This window comes from Nycticebus coucang, chromosome 5 (genome assembly GCF_027406575.1).
Source record: "Nycticebus coucang isolate mNycCou1 chromosome 5, mNycCou1.pri, whole genome shotgun sequence".
Taxonomy (NCBI): domain Eukaryota; kingdom Metazoa; phylum Chordata; class Mammalia; order Primates; family Lorisidae; genus Nycticebus; species Nycticebus coucang.
In genome coordinates this window covers 124,402,487-124,415,075 of record NC_069784.1, presented here as the reverse complement: position 1 = coordinate 124,415,075, position 12,589 = coordinate 124,402,487, and the positions used below count along the sequence as shown (strand labels likewise).

At 46.5% G+C, this 12,589-nt stretch overlaps 1 pseudogene; it reads left to right on the top strand.

Annotated features, from left to right (window-relative positions):
- Positions 1–11,403: 11,403 nt before the first annotated feature.
- LOC128586304 (interleukin enhancer-binding factor 2-like) lies at positions 11,404–12,589 on the top strand (annotated as a pseudogene).

Below are 12,589 nucleotides of genomic sequence, written 5' to 3'. Positions count from 1 at the left end.
TCCACTCCACAATGCTTGCTCACATGAAAACACAGTAACGCGCTTTATGACTTGTGCTGGAAGAGTCGTGTGGTTCTGCCCATGCCTTGGCCAACCAAGTCAGGTGAGGAGGAAGTGCTTGTTTATTTGCATGGGAGGTGCTGGATGGGATAACTGACCCACTGACCACTTGGCGGGGGAGGATACGGAAGGGACTGTACGACTGTGTTGTACGGTTTGTAAATGAGTGTTCTGGAAGGCAGGATCAGAAGGTGGGGCAGAATGGCCAAGGCTGGCAACCCCAGGGTAGAGCAAAGAACTAAAATACAGAGGCTGCACATTCTTTTTTTGCTCAATTCCATTTTTCCTTGGGTAGCCTCCTGAAAAAGGGGGGGGGGGGGAAGGCACTGGCATACTTCAGTGGTGTGCACTGTTCATCCAGCAAGCATTTGTTGAGCCCTGGTATAAACTAGGCACTGTGCTTGATGCTGGGGCAAGAATGGTGTGGCAGCCAAGTCCTTGCTCTCTGGGAGTCCAGTCTAGGGAGGGGATAGACAAGTAGGCAAAAAATTACAGGGTGGTGTGATGACTCTGCAAGTCCCAAAGTCTACCCCAGAGGGGTGCAGAGCAGGCGGCTCATTTATCCCATTAAAAAATAAGTCTATTTTTCAAAAAATGACATGCAAAATGCTTTATTTAACTATTCACATGAAAACCTCTAAACTTTATAGACTACTTTCTCTTTTAGGGATATTCTCCTATATAGAAATGTAAGCAACAAATACTGAGTCAAGGAGAAAGAGTGGAGCTGAATTACTTGTCATCACTCCTGGAGAAAGCACTCAATTTCCACAGCCTGTCACTTCCAAGACACCTTCTGCTCAGCCTCATCCCCTGCCAAAGTCAATAAAAACACCACGAAGTCAAAAATAAGGATAATAGTTTATAAAATTCCATAAAGAAACTAAATTTGAAGACAAATTCTGGTTGCCATCCCTTTGAGAGAAGTGAGCAAGTCAATATCTGGTGATGAGTGAGGGAAACTGCAACAGATGCTCAGACCTCGGAGTCACTACCCACCACAACCACAGCCTATGTGGTTTAGCAAATGCTAGAAGCAGGGCCAAGCTTAGCACTCTACTCCCTGGGGAAATCTGGCAGAGTGAGACAGCAGGCCTTGGGTGAAACGTGGTAGGCTTTCTACTGGTGGTGAGGGAGGGACAGCCTCCTATGTGTTTTTTTCACGATGACCCATTGTTTCCCTGTGTAGTAAAATGGGAGAGAGAATTCCTAGTTGACAGCCTGGACACTAGCACAACTGGTCACCTTCATAGTACCCAAGTAATCTACACATTTCTTTCAGGTTGTTGAAAAGCAATGGGTGCTAGCAAACAAGTCCACCACTGCTTAACCTGCCAAAATTAAAGAGGAAATTAACTGCCTAATTTGTACATTTTTAGAGAGTGTGAGTAGCAACCCCAGCATTCCTATACGTATTTGCTGTGACCTGACTGTGCCTAAAGAAAAAAATGGCGGAAATCACTCTTCACGCACCTTGAATAGATTCCCCAAATGAACCCATGCATTTTCTCTAATTTTGGAGGGGAAAAAAATATCTGTAAGGAAAATCTGAGTCCTTGTAACATCCTCCACTATCCAACCAGTATGAACCCCTCATCAAATGTTCCTTTGTGGGCGTCTTGCTTAAACCTCAAAGCCAGCAGAGAAAGGATTCTGGGGAGCAAGAATGAGAGGTCCCCGATGGCTTGGCTAGCCACAGACTCCATTTGTCTTGACAGCTCAGAGAATTACTACATGCACCTCCCTGCAGAGCCAATTCCATACATTCAGAGCCTGGGACGAAATAGGAAGTGCCCAGGTGCCAAAGTAAATGAGTCTCCTCCCTGGGGTGGTGCCAAGGCCCTGAATTTAGACCACAGCTGAAAGGGCTCTTGGAAAACTTTTGGAAACCTCCCCTAGGAAGATGGAAGAAACGCACACACTGTCTCTGTCTCCAGCACGACGGCACTGAATCTGGTCTGCAAACAACTGCAGAGCTTTGCAGGAGCTGCAGCTTTCTGATGTGGAGACTTCTTCTGTCCCAGGGAGGGCCCCAACAGACACGTGGGCCATGCAGAAGCAGTGAACAATTCTGAGGCAATAAACCAGGACAAGGGGGACTTTTTTTGGTCTCAGGTCCTAGATCTGGGGCAACTTCTCACGTCTCCTTCTTTATTCTCCTTCGCACTAAACCTTCCATTACCCACTGCTCCACGAACAATCCCTGGAAACAGATTTCTAGTTGGCACAGAGATAGGAGCCTAGAGGAGCCTTATTGGAGCTGGGAAAGGATTGGTATTAGCCGATGGGGAACTGGTTGAAATTAATCTCAAAGGAGCTATTTGAGGGGACAGGGGCTATGCAGTCCTAGTCTGATGTGCCCTTGGGTAGTATCCCCAAGCCCTGTCCTACCACATGTCAAGAGGAGAGGAGGGCCGACTTCAGCCTGCTCTCAGCTGTCCTGCAACTGCCCCATCTCTACTTGACCTTCAGAAAGGGGCCTTGTCTTCCCACGGGGGGACTTTCCCAGACAGCTGCATGGATAGATGTATTGAGGCTGCCACAGAAGGGAGGAGGGCCAGGGGAGAGGCAGGGCCTGTGAGAGCCCCTGATTTCTCACGCAGGGCTTCACTGAAATCTGACCAGAACTCCTGCCAGGGAGCTTGATCCCTGCCCAAATTCAGTCTGAGCTCCATCCAGTCTGGCTAGGCAGGACTTGAAGGAACTGCCAAATAGAAAGGATCAGCCAATCTAGGTGGATATGCCAGTCACCCCTGTTCAATAACTTCAGCGGCAGCTGGCAGCGATGTCCTTTTAAGGCAAGTAGTCACGAATTACCCTGGGATGTCTGTGGCCAAGAAAAAGTCAGTCTCTCTATCTCCCTCATTATACAAAGTGGTCACTTTAAATACGTCCTTGACTAGGGAGTTGGGAAAGAAAAACTCTTCTCTTTCTAGAATGCAATGTGATCAGAACTTCTTGGACTGAGTTGGTTCAGACAGTAACTCCTATCAGGAAGGCATTCTAAGGAAGGGTGAGTTTGGATAGTAACCCCGGGCTCAACTCCCCACTAGAAGGTCTGTTTGGTGGCTAGTTTGGCCAGATTATTTAACTGAGGCTTCAGGTACCGCCAACAAATCTACCTAGGCACAGAGTCTAAGAGCTGGAGACCAGCTGGGCAACATAGCCAGATCCTGTCTGTAAAATAATAATAGTAATAATAATAATAATAATGGGCCATGGTGGAACATGCCTGTAGTCCCAGCCGTTCAGAAGGCTGAGAAGGCAGGATCACTTGGGCCCCAGGGTTTGAGGTTGCAGGAGCTGTGATCATGCCACTATACTCCAGCTTTGATGACAGAGGAGACATCATCTTTAAAAACAATAGCAGTAAGAATCTACCCAAAGACAGCATTCTGTGGGGTTGAGTGCAAATCCCCTTTGGGGACTTTCAAACTTAGACAGATGAGACTGGAATTGTCCTCTGCCCTCTCTCAAAATAAAATGTCACTCCAGTTGAGTTCATCTGGAGTGATGAAAGCAATGTCACACTGAACCATAGGGACATGGTTTTCATTAGCGACCCTGTGGCAAAAGGAATTACAAAGGTGAAAAATTGGAGCCCATCAATAGTGGGCAGGTGTCTCTAGCATTTATCTCAGTCTGTTGTTTAGAAGCAAGACTCTTTGAGTGTAGCAAATGCTGGGATTCCAGCTAATTTCTTCTTCTTTTTTTTTTTGAGACAGAGTTGCTTTGTAACCTCAGTAGAATGCCGTAGTGCCAGAGCTCACAGCAACCTCAAACTCTTGGGCTCAAGTGATCCTCTTGCCTCAGCCTCCAAAGTAGCTGGGACTACAGGTGCCCACCACAATGCCTGGCTTTTTTTCCGAAATGGGAGTCTCATGAAATAGGGAGGGGAGGGAGAGGGGAGGATGGGTGGAGGCAGGGGGGAGGATGGGCGGAGGGAGGGTGATTGGTGGGATTACACCCTGCGGTGCATCTTACAAGGGTACATGTGAATCTTCATAAATGTAGAATATAAATGTCTTAACGCAATAACTAAGAAAATGCCAGGAAGGCTATGTTGACCAGTGTGATGAAAATGTGTCAAACGGTCTATAAAACCAGTGTATGGTGCCCCATGCTTGCATTAATGTACACAGCTATGATTTAATAATAAAAAAAAAAAGAAATGAGGGTCTCACTCTTGCTCAGGCTGGTCTTGAACTCCTGAGCTCAAGCCATCCATCAGCTTCAGCTCCCAGAGTTCTAGGATTACAAGTATGTGCCACCACACCTGGCCCTCAGGCAGTTTCTTACAGGGGCATCTGAGGGAGAGATACCAGATACCTTGTAATTTGGGCAAGTGAGGACTGAGACAATTAAATAGCAAAAGAACACCTTACATTGGGAAAGCGGATCAAACTGGTCATTTTCAGAGATAAAACAAACTTGAAGCTGTCAGTATTCTCTGACTTCTATTACTGGTCCTTTAGATGAATGACATATTTAAGGAAACTGGGGAGCACATGATAGCAAAATGTCCTTGAACAGAATTTCAGCCAATTTGTGATACTTTCAAACATGGTTTTCAGTCAATTTTTTAGGAAGGATTGAAGGAAGAGATGAGATACCTTGCAGGTCTGGGCTGGCATGTGGACCCCTCCATCAGGCTCTCCTGCAATTCTGAGATCAAATACCTTAGCTAAGGGCACCGCAGCTGTGGGTTGGGGGACCAGGTGGTGCTGACAGAAGTTACGAGAGTAGCTGGCAGAGGCTTGACTTCAGTTCAGAGCATTCAGGCAGAAGGATGGAGAGAGGAGTCTCAGCTGGGAAAACAATTCAAGCAAAAGCAAAAATAGGAATTACCATAGAAGATTCCAGAGACACTGAAAAGACCAAGCACATCTAACTGAGGAGGGAACGGCTGTATCGTGGAGGGCCCGAATGCTCCTTTGGGAGTGTTATTTCCCAAAGGACCCTGTGGAAAATAAGAGGTTTTTCTCCATGTAGAGGCATAGACCAGGTGGAATCCACATTGTTCAGCTAATCATTGAGTTGAAAATCCTCCACCTCCAAAATTCCTCTGTGGGCACTAAACCTCTGTAATGAGATAGATGACTGCAGAATCACTCCCTCCCTGGCAAGTTCATTATAACCACTGGTAGGAAATGGTGTCCTGGCTCCAACAGTGGCATTCAAGGAGCCCAAGCTCTGTCTGGTTTTTTATTTTCTTCTCTGGCAGATGGGCTCATGCCCTTCAACTCATGGTCCTGTGTGGCTGCTATCCTGCCCCCAACTTCACTGCTGCCTTCTGGGTGGCAGGAGAGTCAATTGGTGAGGGAATGTCACCCCAAAGACCCTAGCTGACTTTGTGCCTTGTGGACAGCCTGTGCCCACTGCAGGCTGCAAGGGGAGCTAGCAAAGGGGGCTCCTGAGAAAGAAACCAAGGTTCAGGCCAATAATGATTCATGCTCTGCGACTGGGAATAATGAGGGCAAACAAAAATGAGATTCTGTAATCAGACAGCAGGCGATGGCTGCTGGATAAAGGTGGGTGGACCCTTAGCCTCTGTTTGCACAGATGCTGACAATGAGGCTGAGCTGAAGGGACCTGGCAGGATTCGCAGAGCAAGCACAGAGACAGAGGACCCCAGGGATGACGTCTGTCTTCCTGTAGTGATCCTACCACAGTCAACGACACTGCTGGGGGCTCAAGTCAAATTCCAAGCTCCCAGGGACTCCTGGACTCCTCCATTGAGGACATTTGTAGCTCTTAACCCTTACTATGCATCAGAAAAATCTAGGGAGCTTGAGGAAAATGAATGAATGCCCAGGCTCCACCCCTTGAGGTTCAGATTCAGTTAGTCTGGCATGTTACCCAAGCAGCCTCTTTAGCAAAAGCTTCCCAGGTGTGATGGTGTTTTTGATGTGTCAACATGGCTCCTGTCCCCAGCTACTGAATAAAACACTAACTTAGGTGTTGTTGTATAGGCATTTTGTAGATGTGATTAAAGTCCCTAATCAGCTGACTTTCAGTGAGGGAGATGGTCCTAGACAATCTGGTTGGGATTGATTCAACCAGTTAAAAGGCCTTATAAGCAAAGCTGAAGTTTCCTTCATGAGTGATTTCCACGGTGGACAGCAGCTTCAGTTGGTGTCCCTAAGTTCCCTCCTGTCCCTCCTAATGGCTGCTCCATGGATTTCAGACTTGCCAGGCCAGACTTCACAACTGCACAAGCTGATTCCAAGCCATAGATCTCCCTATAATTAATCTTCTGCTGTTATATATACATTTCCAGAGATCTATATTTAACAGCAGATTATTTATATATATATAAAATATATATATACAAAAAATATATATAAATCTCCTGCTCAACATATATATATATCAATATATATATATATATATAAAATAATCCTGCTGTTTCTACTTCTGTGATTGAACCCTGATGAATACACCAGGTAATTTTAATACATAGCTGAGGTTGAGAACAAAGGAATTACTCAATAGTGATTATGCCAAAAGGCATCAGAGTGAAATAACCCAAGGCCAAGTCTCATCTCTTCTACCTATGACCTACAGTACTGCCGTTCCCTCATCTGTAAAATGGGAATCACAATGTCTATTGCACAGACACCATGTGAAGGCTAAACGCTCTCAGGCACGGAAAATTTCACTGTATATCTGGATTGAATAGTGGCATCTACTCTTACTGTACTATCAGGCCCAGGCTATTCTGGGCCATGAGCAATGAAATGCCATTCAGACAAAAAAAGAAAAAAAGAAAGAAAGAAAAGAAAAGGCTGGGCGTGGTGGCTCATGCCTGTGATCCTAATACTCTGGGAGGTAGATGGATTCTTGAGCTCAGGAATTGGAGAACAGTCCATGTAAGAGCAAGACCCCGTCTCTACTAAAATAGAAAAACTACATAAGCATTGTAGCAGACACCTGCAGTCCTAACTACTCAGGAGGCTGAAGCAAGAGGATTGCTCAAGCCCAAGTGTTTGAGGTTGCTGTGAGCTCTGACACCACTGCACTCTACCCAGTGAGATTCTGTCTTGAAAAACAAACAAAAAGAGCCTGGTGTCCTGGTGCTCTCTCCCATTGCTTGACAGATGAAGTTCAGGACTGCGGTTTAGAGTCACCTAAGAACCGCTTTCCTCAACTTGCCCCTACAGCAGCAGGGAGGGCGCCGGCCTGCACAGAGACGCACACGCTCATTCAGTAGCTGGTTATTTCCTCGACTTGCCCGTACAGCAGCAGGGGGGCGCCGGCCTGCACAGAGACACACACGCTCATTCAGTAGCTGGTTATTTCCTCGACTTGCCCCTACAGCAGCAGGGAGGGCGCCGGCCTGCACAGAGACGCACACTCACTTCCCCCAGGCTCAGCCCACCAAGAAGGCCGCCCAGCTCCAGTTTTAAAGTTGTGACGTCTACCAGTCCCCCATCATCACCGTCTAGGGCGTTTTAACAGGTGTTCGAGTATCAGGGGCTCGAGGTCTCGCTGATCACTCAGAGTCGAGTCGGGGCGGTCCTGCCCCACGTCCCGCAGCCTCATCTCCTTCCCCAGCCGGGGCGCGGGCTGCGCAGCGCCGGCGCTGTCCTCGCGGGAAGTTCCTCCTCCCCCTACCTCCGCCCTCCGCCCTCCGCCTCCTTCAGGCAGGTTCACGCTCCAGTCCGGCCGAGCAGTGCCCTCTGGTGGTCGCACGCTGCAATAGCTGCTCCCGCTGCAAGAGCTTCTTGGCTGAAACCATCTCCGAGTGTTTCCACTTTGCTCTGATTTCTCTTCAAGTCTCAGATGCTCAATATGCTCCGGTGAGGCCTCTGGTGGGCAGAGAGAAGCTAGTTATTTATCCTGCCACTAGCCCCGGCCCTGTATGACCTCAGCAGCACCTGTCACCTCTCTGGGTCTCTGTCTTCTCATCTACAAAACCAGAGGGTTAAATAGAGCCTCTTCCACTTAAGCATTTAGGAGCCAAGGGCTTGTGGTTCTGGGAAGGTCATTCATTCAACAAACACCATATGCCAAGCACAGAACGTTCAAGGTCATTGAAGAGCAAACCTGTGCGTTCCCGAATCTTAGGCTGTAGCAAGAAAGATAATAAGAATACACATGAAAAAATAAATTCTATAGTGTGTTAGAAAGTGATAATCAATACTATGGAAAAGACAGCATGGCCTGAGGAGGCTGAGGAGGCTGAGGGAGAGGCGGTTTCAGATGATGGAGTCAGGCCAGGCTGCCTTCCAGCAAAGATCTGAGGTGAGAGCCTTCTGAAAAATGTGAGGACCAATGAAGAATCCTGTAGGGCTCAGTCAGAGTGACTGAGGGCATAGTGTGGCCAGCAAGGCCAGTAGATAACAAAAGACAGTTACACAGACTCTACTAGACTATTGCCAAGGATTTATCCTTAACCCTGAAGGAAATGGGGTGCCAGGAAAGTTGTGAGCAGAGGAATGGCATGATTTACCTCATGATTTTTGCATGTTCTGTCTTAGTCTGCTGGAACTGTCCTACATAGTAAAATACTATAGACTTACACAGCAAATATTTGTTTCTCAGAGTTCTGGAGGCTGGGAAGTCCAAGATCAAGGTGCTGGCAGATTCAGTTCCTGGAGAGAGCCCTCTTCCTGACTTGCCCACATGGTGGAGGAGAAAGAGCCAGCTCTGGTGTCTGTTCCTCTTCTTAGAAGGGCACTAATCCCACCATGGGGGCCTCACCCTTGTGACTTACTCCAAGTCTAATTAACTCCCACCCCCGAAAGCCTTAACTCCTAATACCATTATAGTAGGGGTCTGGCTTCATTGAATTTTGGGGAGACACAAACTTTTAGTCTGTAGCAGGACCACCCAGTTGACTTTACATGCTGGACCACAATGGGAGGGTGGATGGGGGCAGGGAAAGATGGAGCCCATGGCAGCAACCCAGGCAAGGGTGGTGGCTGTGGCTTGGGCATGCATGGCAGCAGTGGAGTTGGTGAGAAAGGGGCATATTTTGGAGATATTTTTAAAGTGGTGGCAACAGGAATTCCTAACAAATTGAATGTGGAATGTGAGAGAAAAAAGAAGACAAGGATGACTAAGGGTACTGAATAGAGTAACTGGAAGTTGCCGTCAATGGAGATGGGACATCCCATTTGAGAGATGTTAAGTTTAAAATGTTCTTGTAAAGAGAATTCAGTGTGCAAAGTTAGTAAATTCAGGGGAGCGTTGTTGCTGGAGATAATTATACTATACATGCATGACCTTGGATTCTAGAGTCAGATGGATTTGTGTGCAAATCTGTCAGTCTGGAAAAGTGTCTTAACTTCTTTGAACCTTGTTATTCAGTATGTATCTTTTCAGCATGTCCATGTGACAGGCACTGTTCTGAGTGCTGGGAACACAAGAATGAACAAAACAAAAATCTCTGCTTTCATGGAGACTACACATTGATAGAACAGAGATAATAAATGACCACTTTGTATTCATTGAATGAATAAAGTGTATAAATTGCCTCAAGCACACAACATAGCACTTTGTCCAGTAAATAGCTGATCCTACCACCCTCTTTCTACCCATTGAAGGGCAAATTGTGCCACACACTTAGACTTACCAACAAGGGACCATAGGACATTTTGGGTAACAGCCAGCCTTCCTGCCTCCCTGAGAACAGAAGGTGATCCTGAGTACCGAAAATTATAGAATGGGATGTCACCTTCACAGCAGAATACAGCCTCTGGTTTTACTTCTTTGGCTTGACTCTGGAGCCCAGCTACTAATCTCAGCTACTAATCTCCACTGCAGCAATGACAAAAATTGAGATGGTGCTCGAGGAGGCATGGGTAGCTGGATAGCATTGTAACAGGCACTTTGTTCTTGCTATAATCAGCATCCTCTTAGTTAAAAGTCCTATGTGTCCTCCCAAGTGATAGATTTCCAGGAGTACTTCTTTCACTCAGAGCTGAACATTCAAGATGAAAAGCAACCCCCAGAGAGAAGATTCCCCAAGGATGAGCAGGGGCCCTGGGACAGAAGCCTGAGGATCCCAGACATTCAAAGGGTGAGCAGAGGAAGAAGAGGCTGCCAAGGCTGCAGGGAGGTGGGGGCTACCGAGATTGGGGTAGGTGAGAACAGGTGGGAGTGTGGCTCTTGGGAAGAGGAGGTGGGAGTGAAGGCCAGTACTGTCCAGTGCTGCTAGAGGACACGGAGGTGGAAGGCAGGGATCTAGTGACCAGAAACATTGTCTGTGTCAGTGGCCTAGGTGGCAGGGGATATGTGGAAGCTGATGAAAAGGACAGTGGACAGGAAAGTCTTTCAAGACATTTGGCTGTGGGCTTGAGAGAGACATTTTGAAAAGAAAGAATGGTCAACACTGTTCTAGTTGACAGATCTTTCATCATAGGCAAAACCAATACACAATTCTGACTCATGAGCACGAAAAGGGATGTTTGGAATGAACCCCATGTAGCTACAGAAAACGTCTTTGGTCTGGGATTCCTTCCATAGTACAGATGCTGCTTTGGGCAGCTTTCATAAGGGAATCTGCTTCTAGGTCAATGCCGTCCTAAAGTTGATGTGTCTGGTTATCCTATTGGTGCTCCTTTCCTACCTCTTCTCTAATTTCATAAATGCCGTTTCTCATATCACACAAAAAAATACACGCATCTCAACAGGTTGTAGAAATGTCTGGGGCACATTTCTACAAATTCGGAAAATTTGAAATAACTGGTGTTGTGACATCTATAATCATGACACCATACACTGCTTCCTACCTTCCACCATCCATCCAATGAGAAACATTTCCAAAAATGCTTTTATTTCTATAGTTCACCATTACTTATCAAAAATTTTAATATACCTGTATATCAATAAGTAATTTTATAATAATGAGATGGATAGCTAAATCCAGGAGAAGTTTTTACAGATAGAGCCAAATGATCAACAGAAATGTAAAGAAATGAAATTTAGATTAATGAACATTTTTATTACAGGGAAATATGATAGAATGAATCAAAATTCCCACATAAAAATCTGCATTAGGAACAAAATTTGCAGAGGAGGTAGAAGAGATATATGGTCTCCAGAAGAAAAGAGAAGAGTCATTTTTTTTAATTGTTTGTTCTTGTGTGTTTTAAATGGGCAACGGTAGGTTAGGTATCCAACCACTCTGGTATGCGAGGGCTGTCTGGAAAGTATCCAGCTGTGTATGTCTCTATTTTTCATATCACATGGCTGGATACTTTCCAGATAGCCCTCATATGTTTTAAAGTAATGTTGTGGTTTTCTTTTAAAATACAAATATGTACAATAAGCTGGAAATTTACTATTGCAACTATTTAAAGTAATAATTAAGAACTTTTAGATGGAATGGGGCTGTTGGTGCGGCCTCCATTGTTCGGGATTTAAGTCGCCGTGAAGGGTGATGAGGCTGTGGCTGTGGTGGGCGCTTTGGTTCCAGAGGAGGCCCAGGAGGAGGGTTCAGGCCCTTTGCACCTCGTATCCCATTTGATTTCTATTTGTGAGAAATGGCTTTCCCCCGGGTGAAGCCAGGACCTGATGAACTTCCTTCAGTGAGGCCTTGCTGAAGAGGAATCAGGACCTTGCTCCCAATTCTGCAGAACAGGCCTCTATTCTTTCTCTGGTTACAAAAATAAACAATGTGATTGACAATTTGATTGTGGGTCCAGGAACGTTTGAAGTGAAATTGAAGGAGTCCGACAGGTAGGATCATATAAAAAGGAAACAATGACAACAGGACACAACGTGGCTGACCTGGTGGTGATACTAAAGATTCTGCCGACATTGGAAGCTGTTGCTGCCCTGGGGAACAAGGTCGTGGAAAGCCTAAGAGCACAGGATCCTTCTGAAGTTTTGACCATGCTGACCAATGAAACTGGCTTTGAAATCAGTTCTTCTGATGCTGTGGTGAAGATTCTCATTACAACAGTGCCACCCAGTCTCCGAAAACTGGACCCACAACTTCATTTGGATATAAAAGTGTTACAGGGCCTTAGCAGCCCTCCGACATGCTGCTGGTTTGAGGAAAATGCTTCTCACTCCACAGTTAAAGTTCTTATCCGACTGCTGAAGGACTTGAGGATTCCTTTTCCTGGCTTTGAGCCCCTCACACCCTGGATCCTTGACCTACTGGGTCACTACGCTGTGATGAACAACCCCACTAGATGGCCCTTGGGCCTAAATGTGGCACATGGGCATTGCTTACAGGTTCTGGCTGCAGGACTGTTCCTGCCAAGTTCCGTGGGTATCAATGACCCCTGTGAGAGTGACAACTGCAGACACACAGTCATGACCCTGGAACAGCAGGACATGGTCTGCTATGCAGCTCAGACTCTGATCTGAATCCTCTCACATGGTGGCTTTAGGAAGATCCTTGGCCAGGAGGCTTCTGAAATACCTACTTGGGATGGAGTGATTGTGACACCCTCAGAAAAGGCTTATGAGAAGCCACCAGAGCAGAAGGAAGGAAGGAGGGGAAGAGGAGGCGAACACAGAGGAACTCCCTCAGGGAGAAGAGGAGGAAAGCGGGGAAACCCCGGAGTGA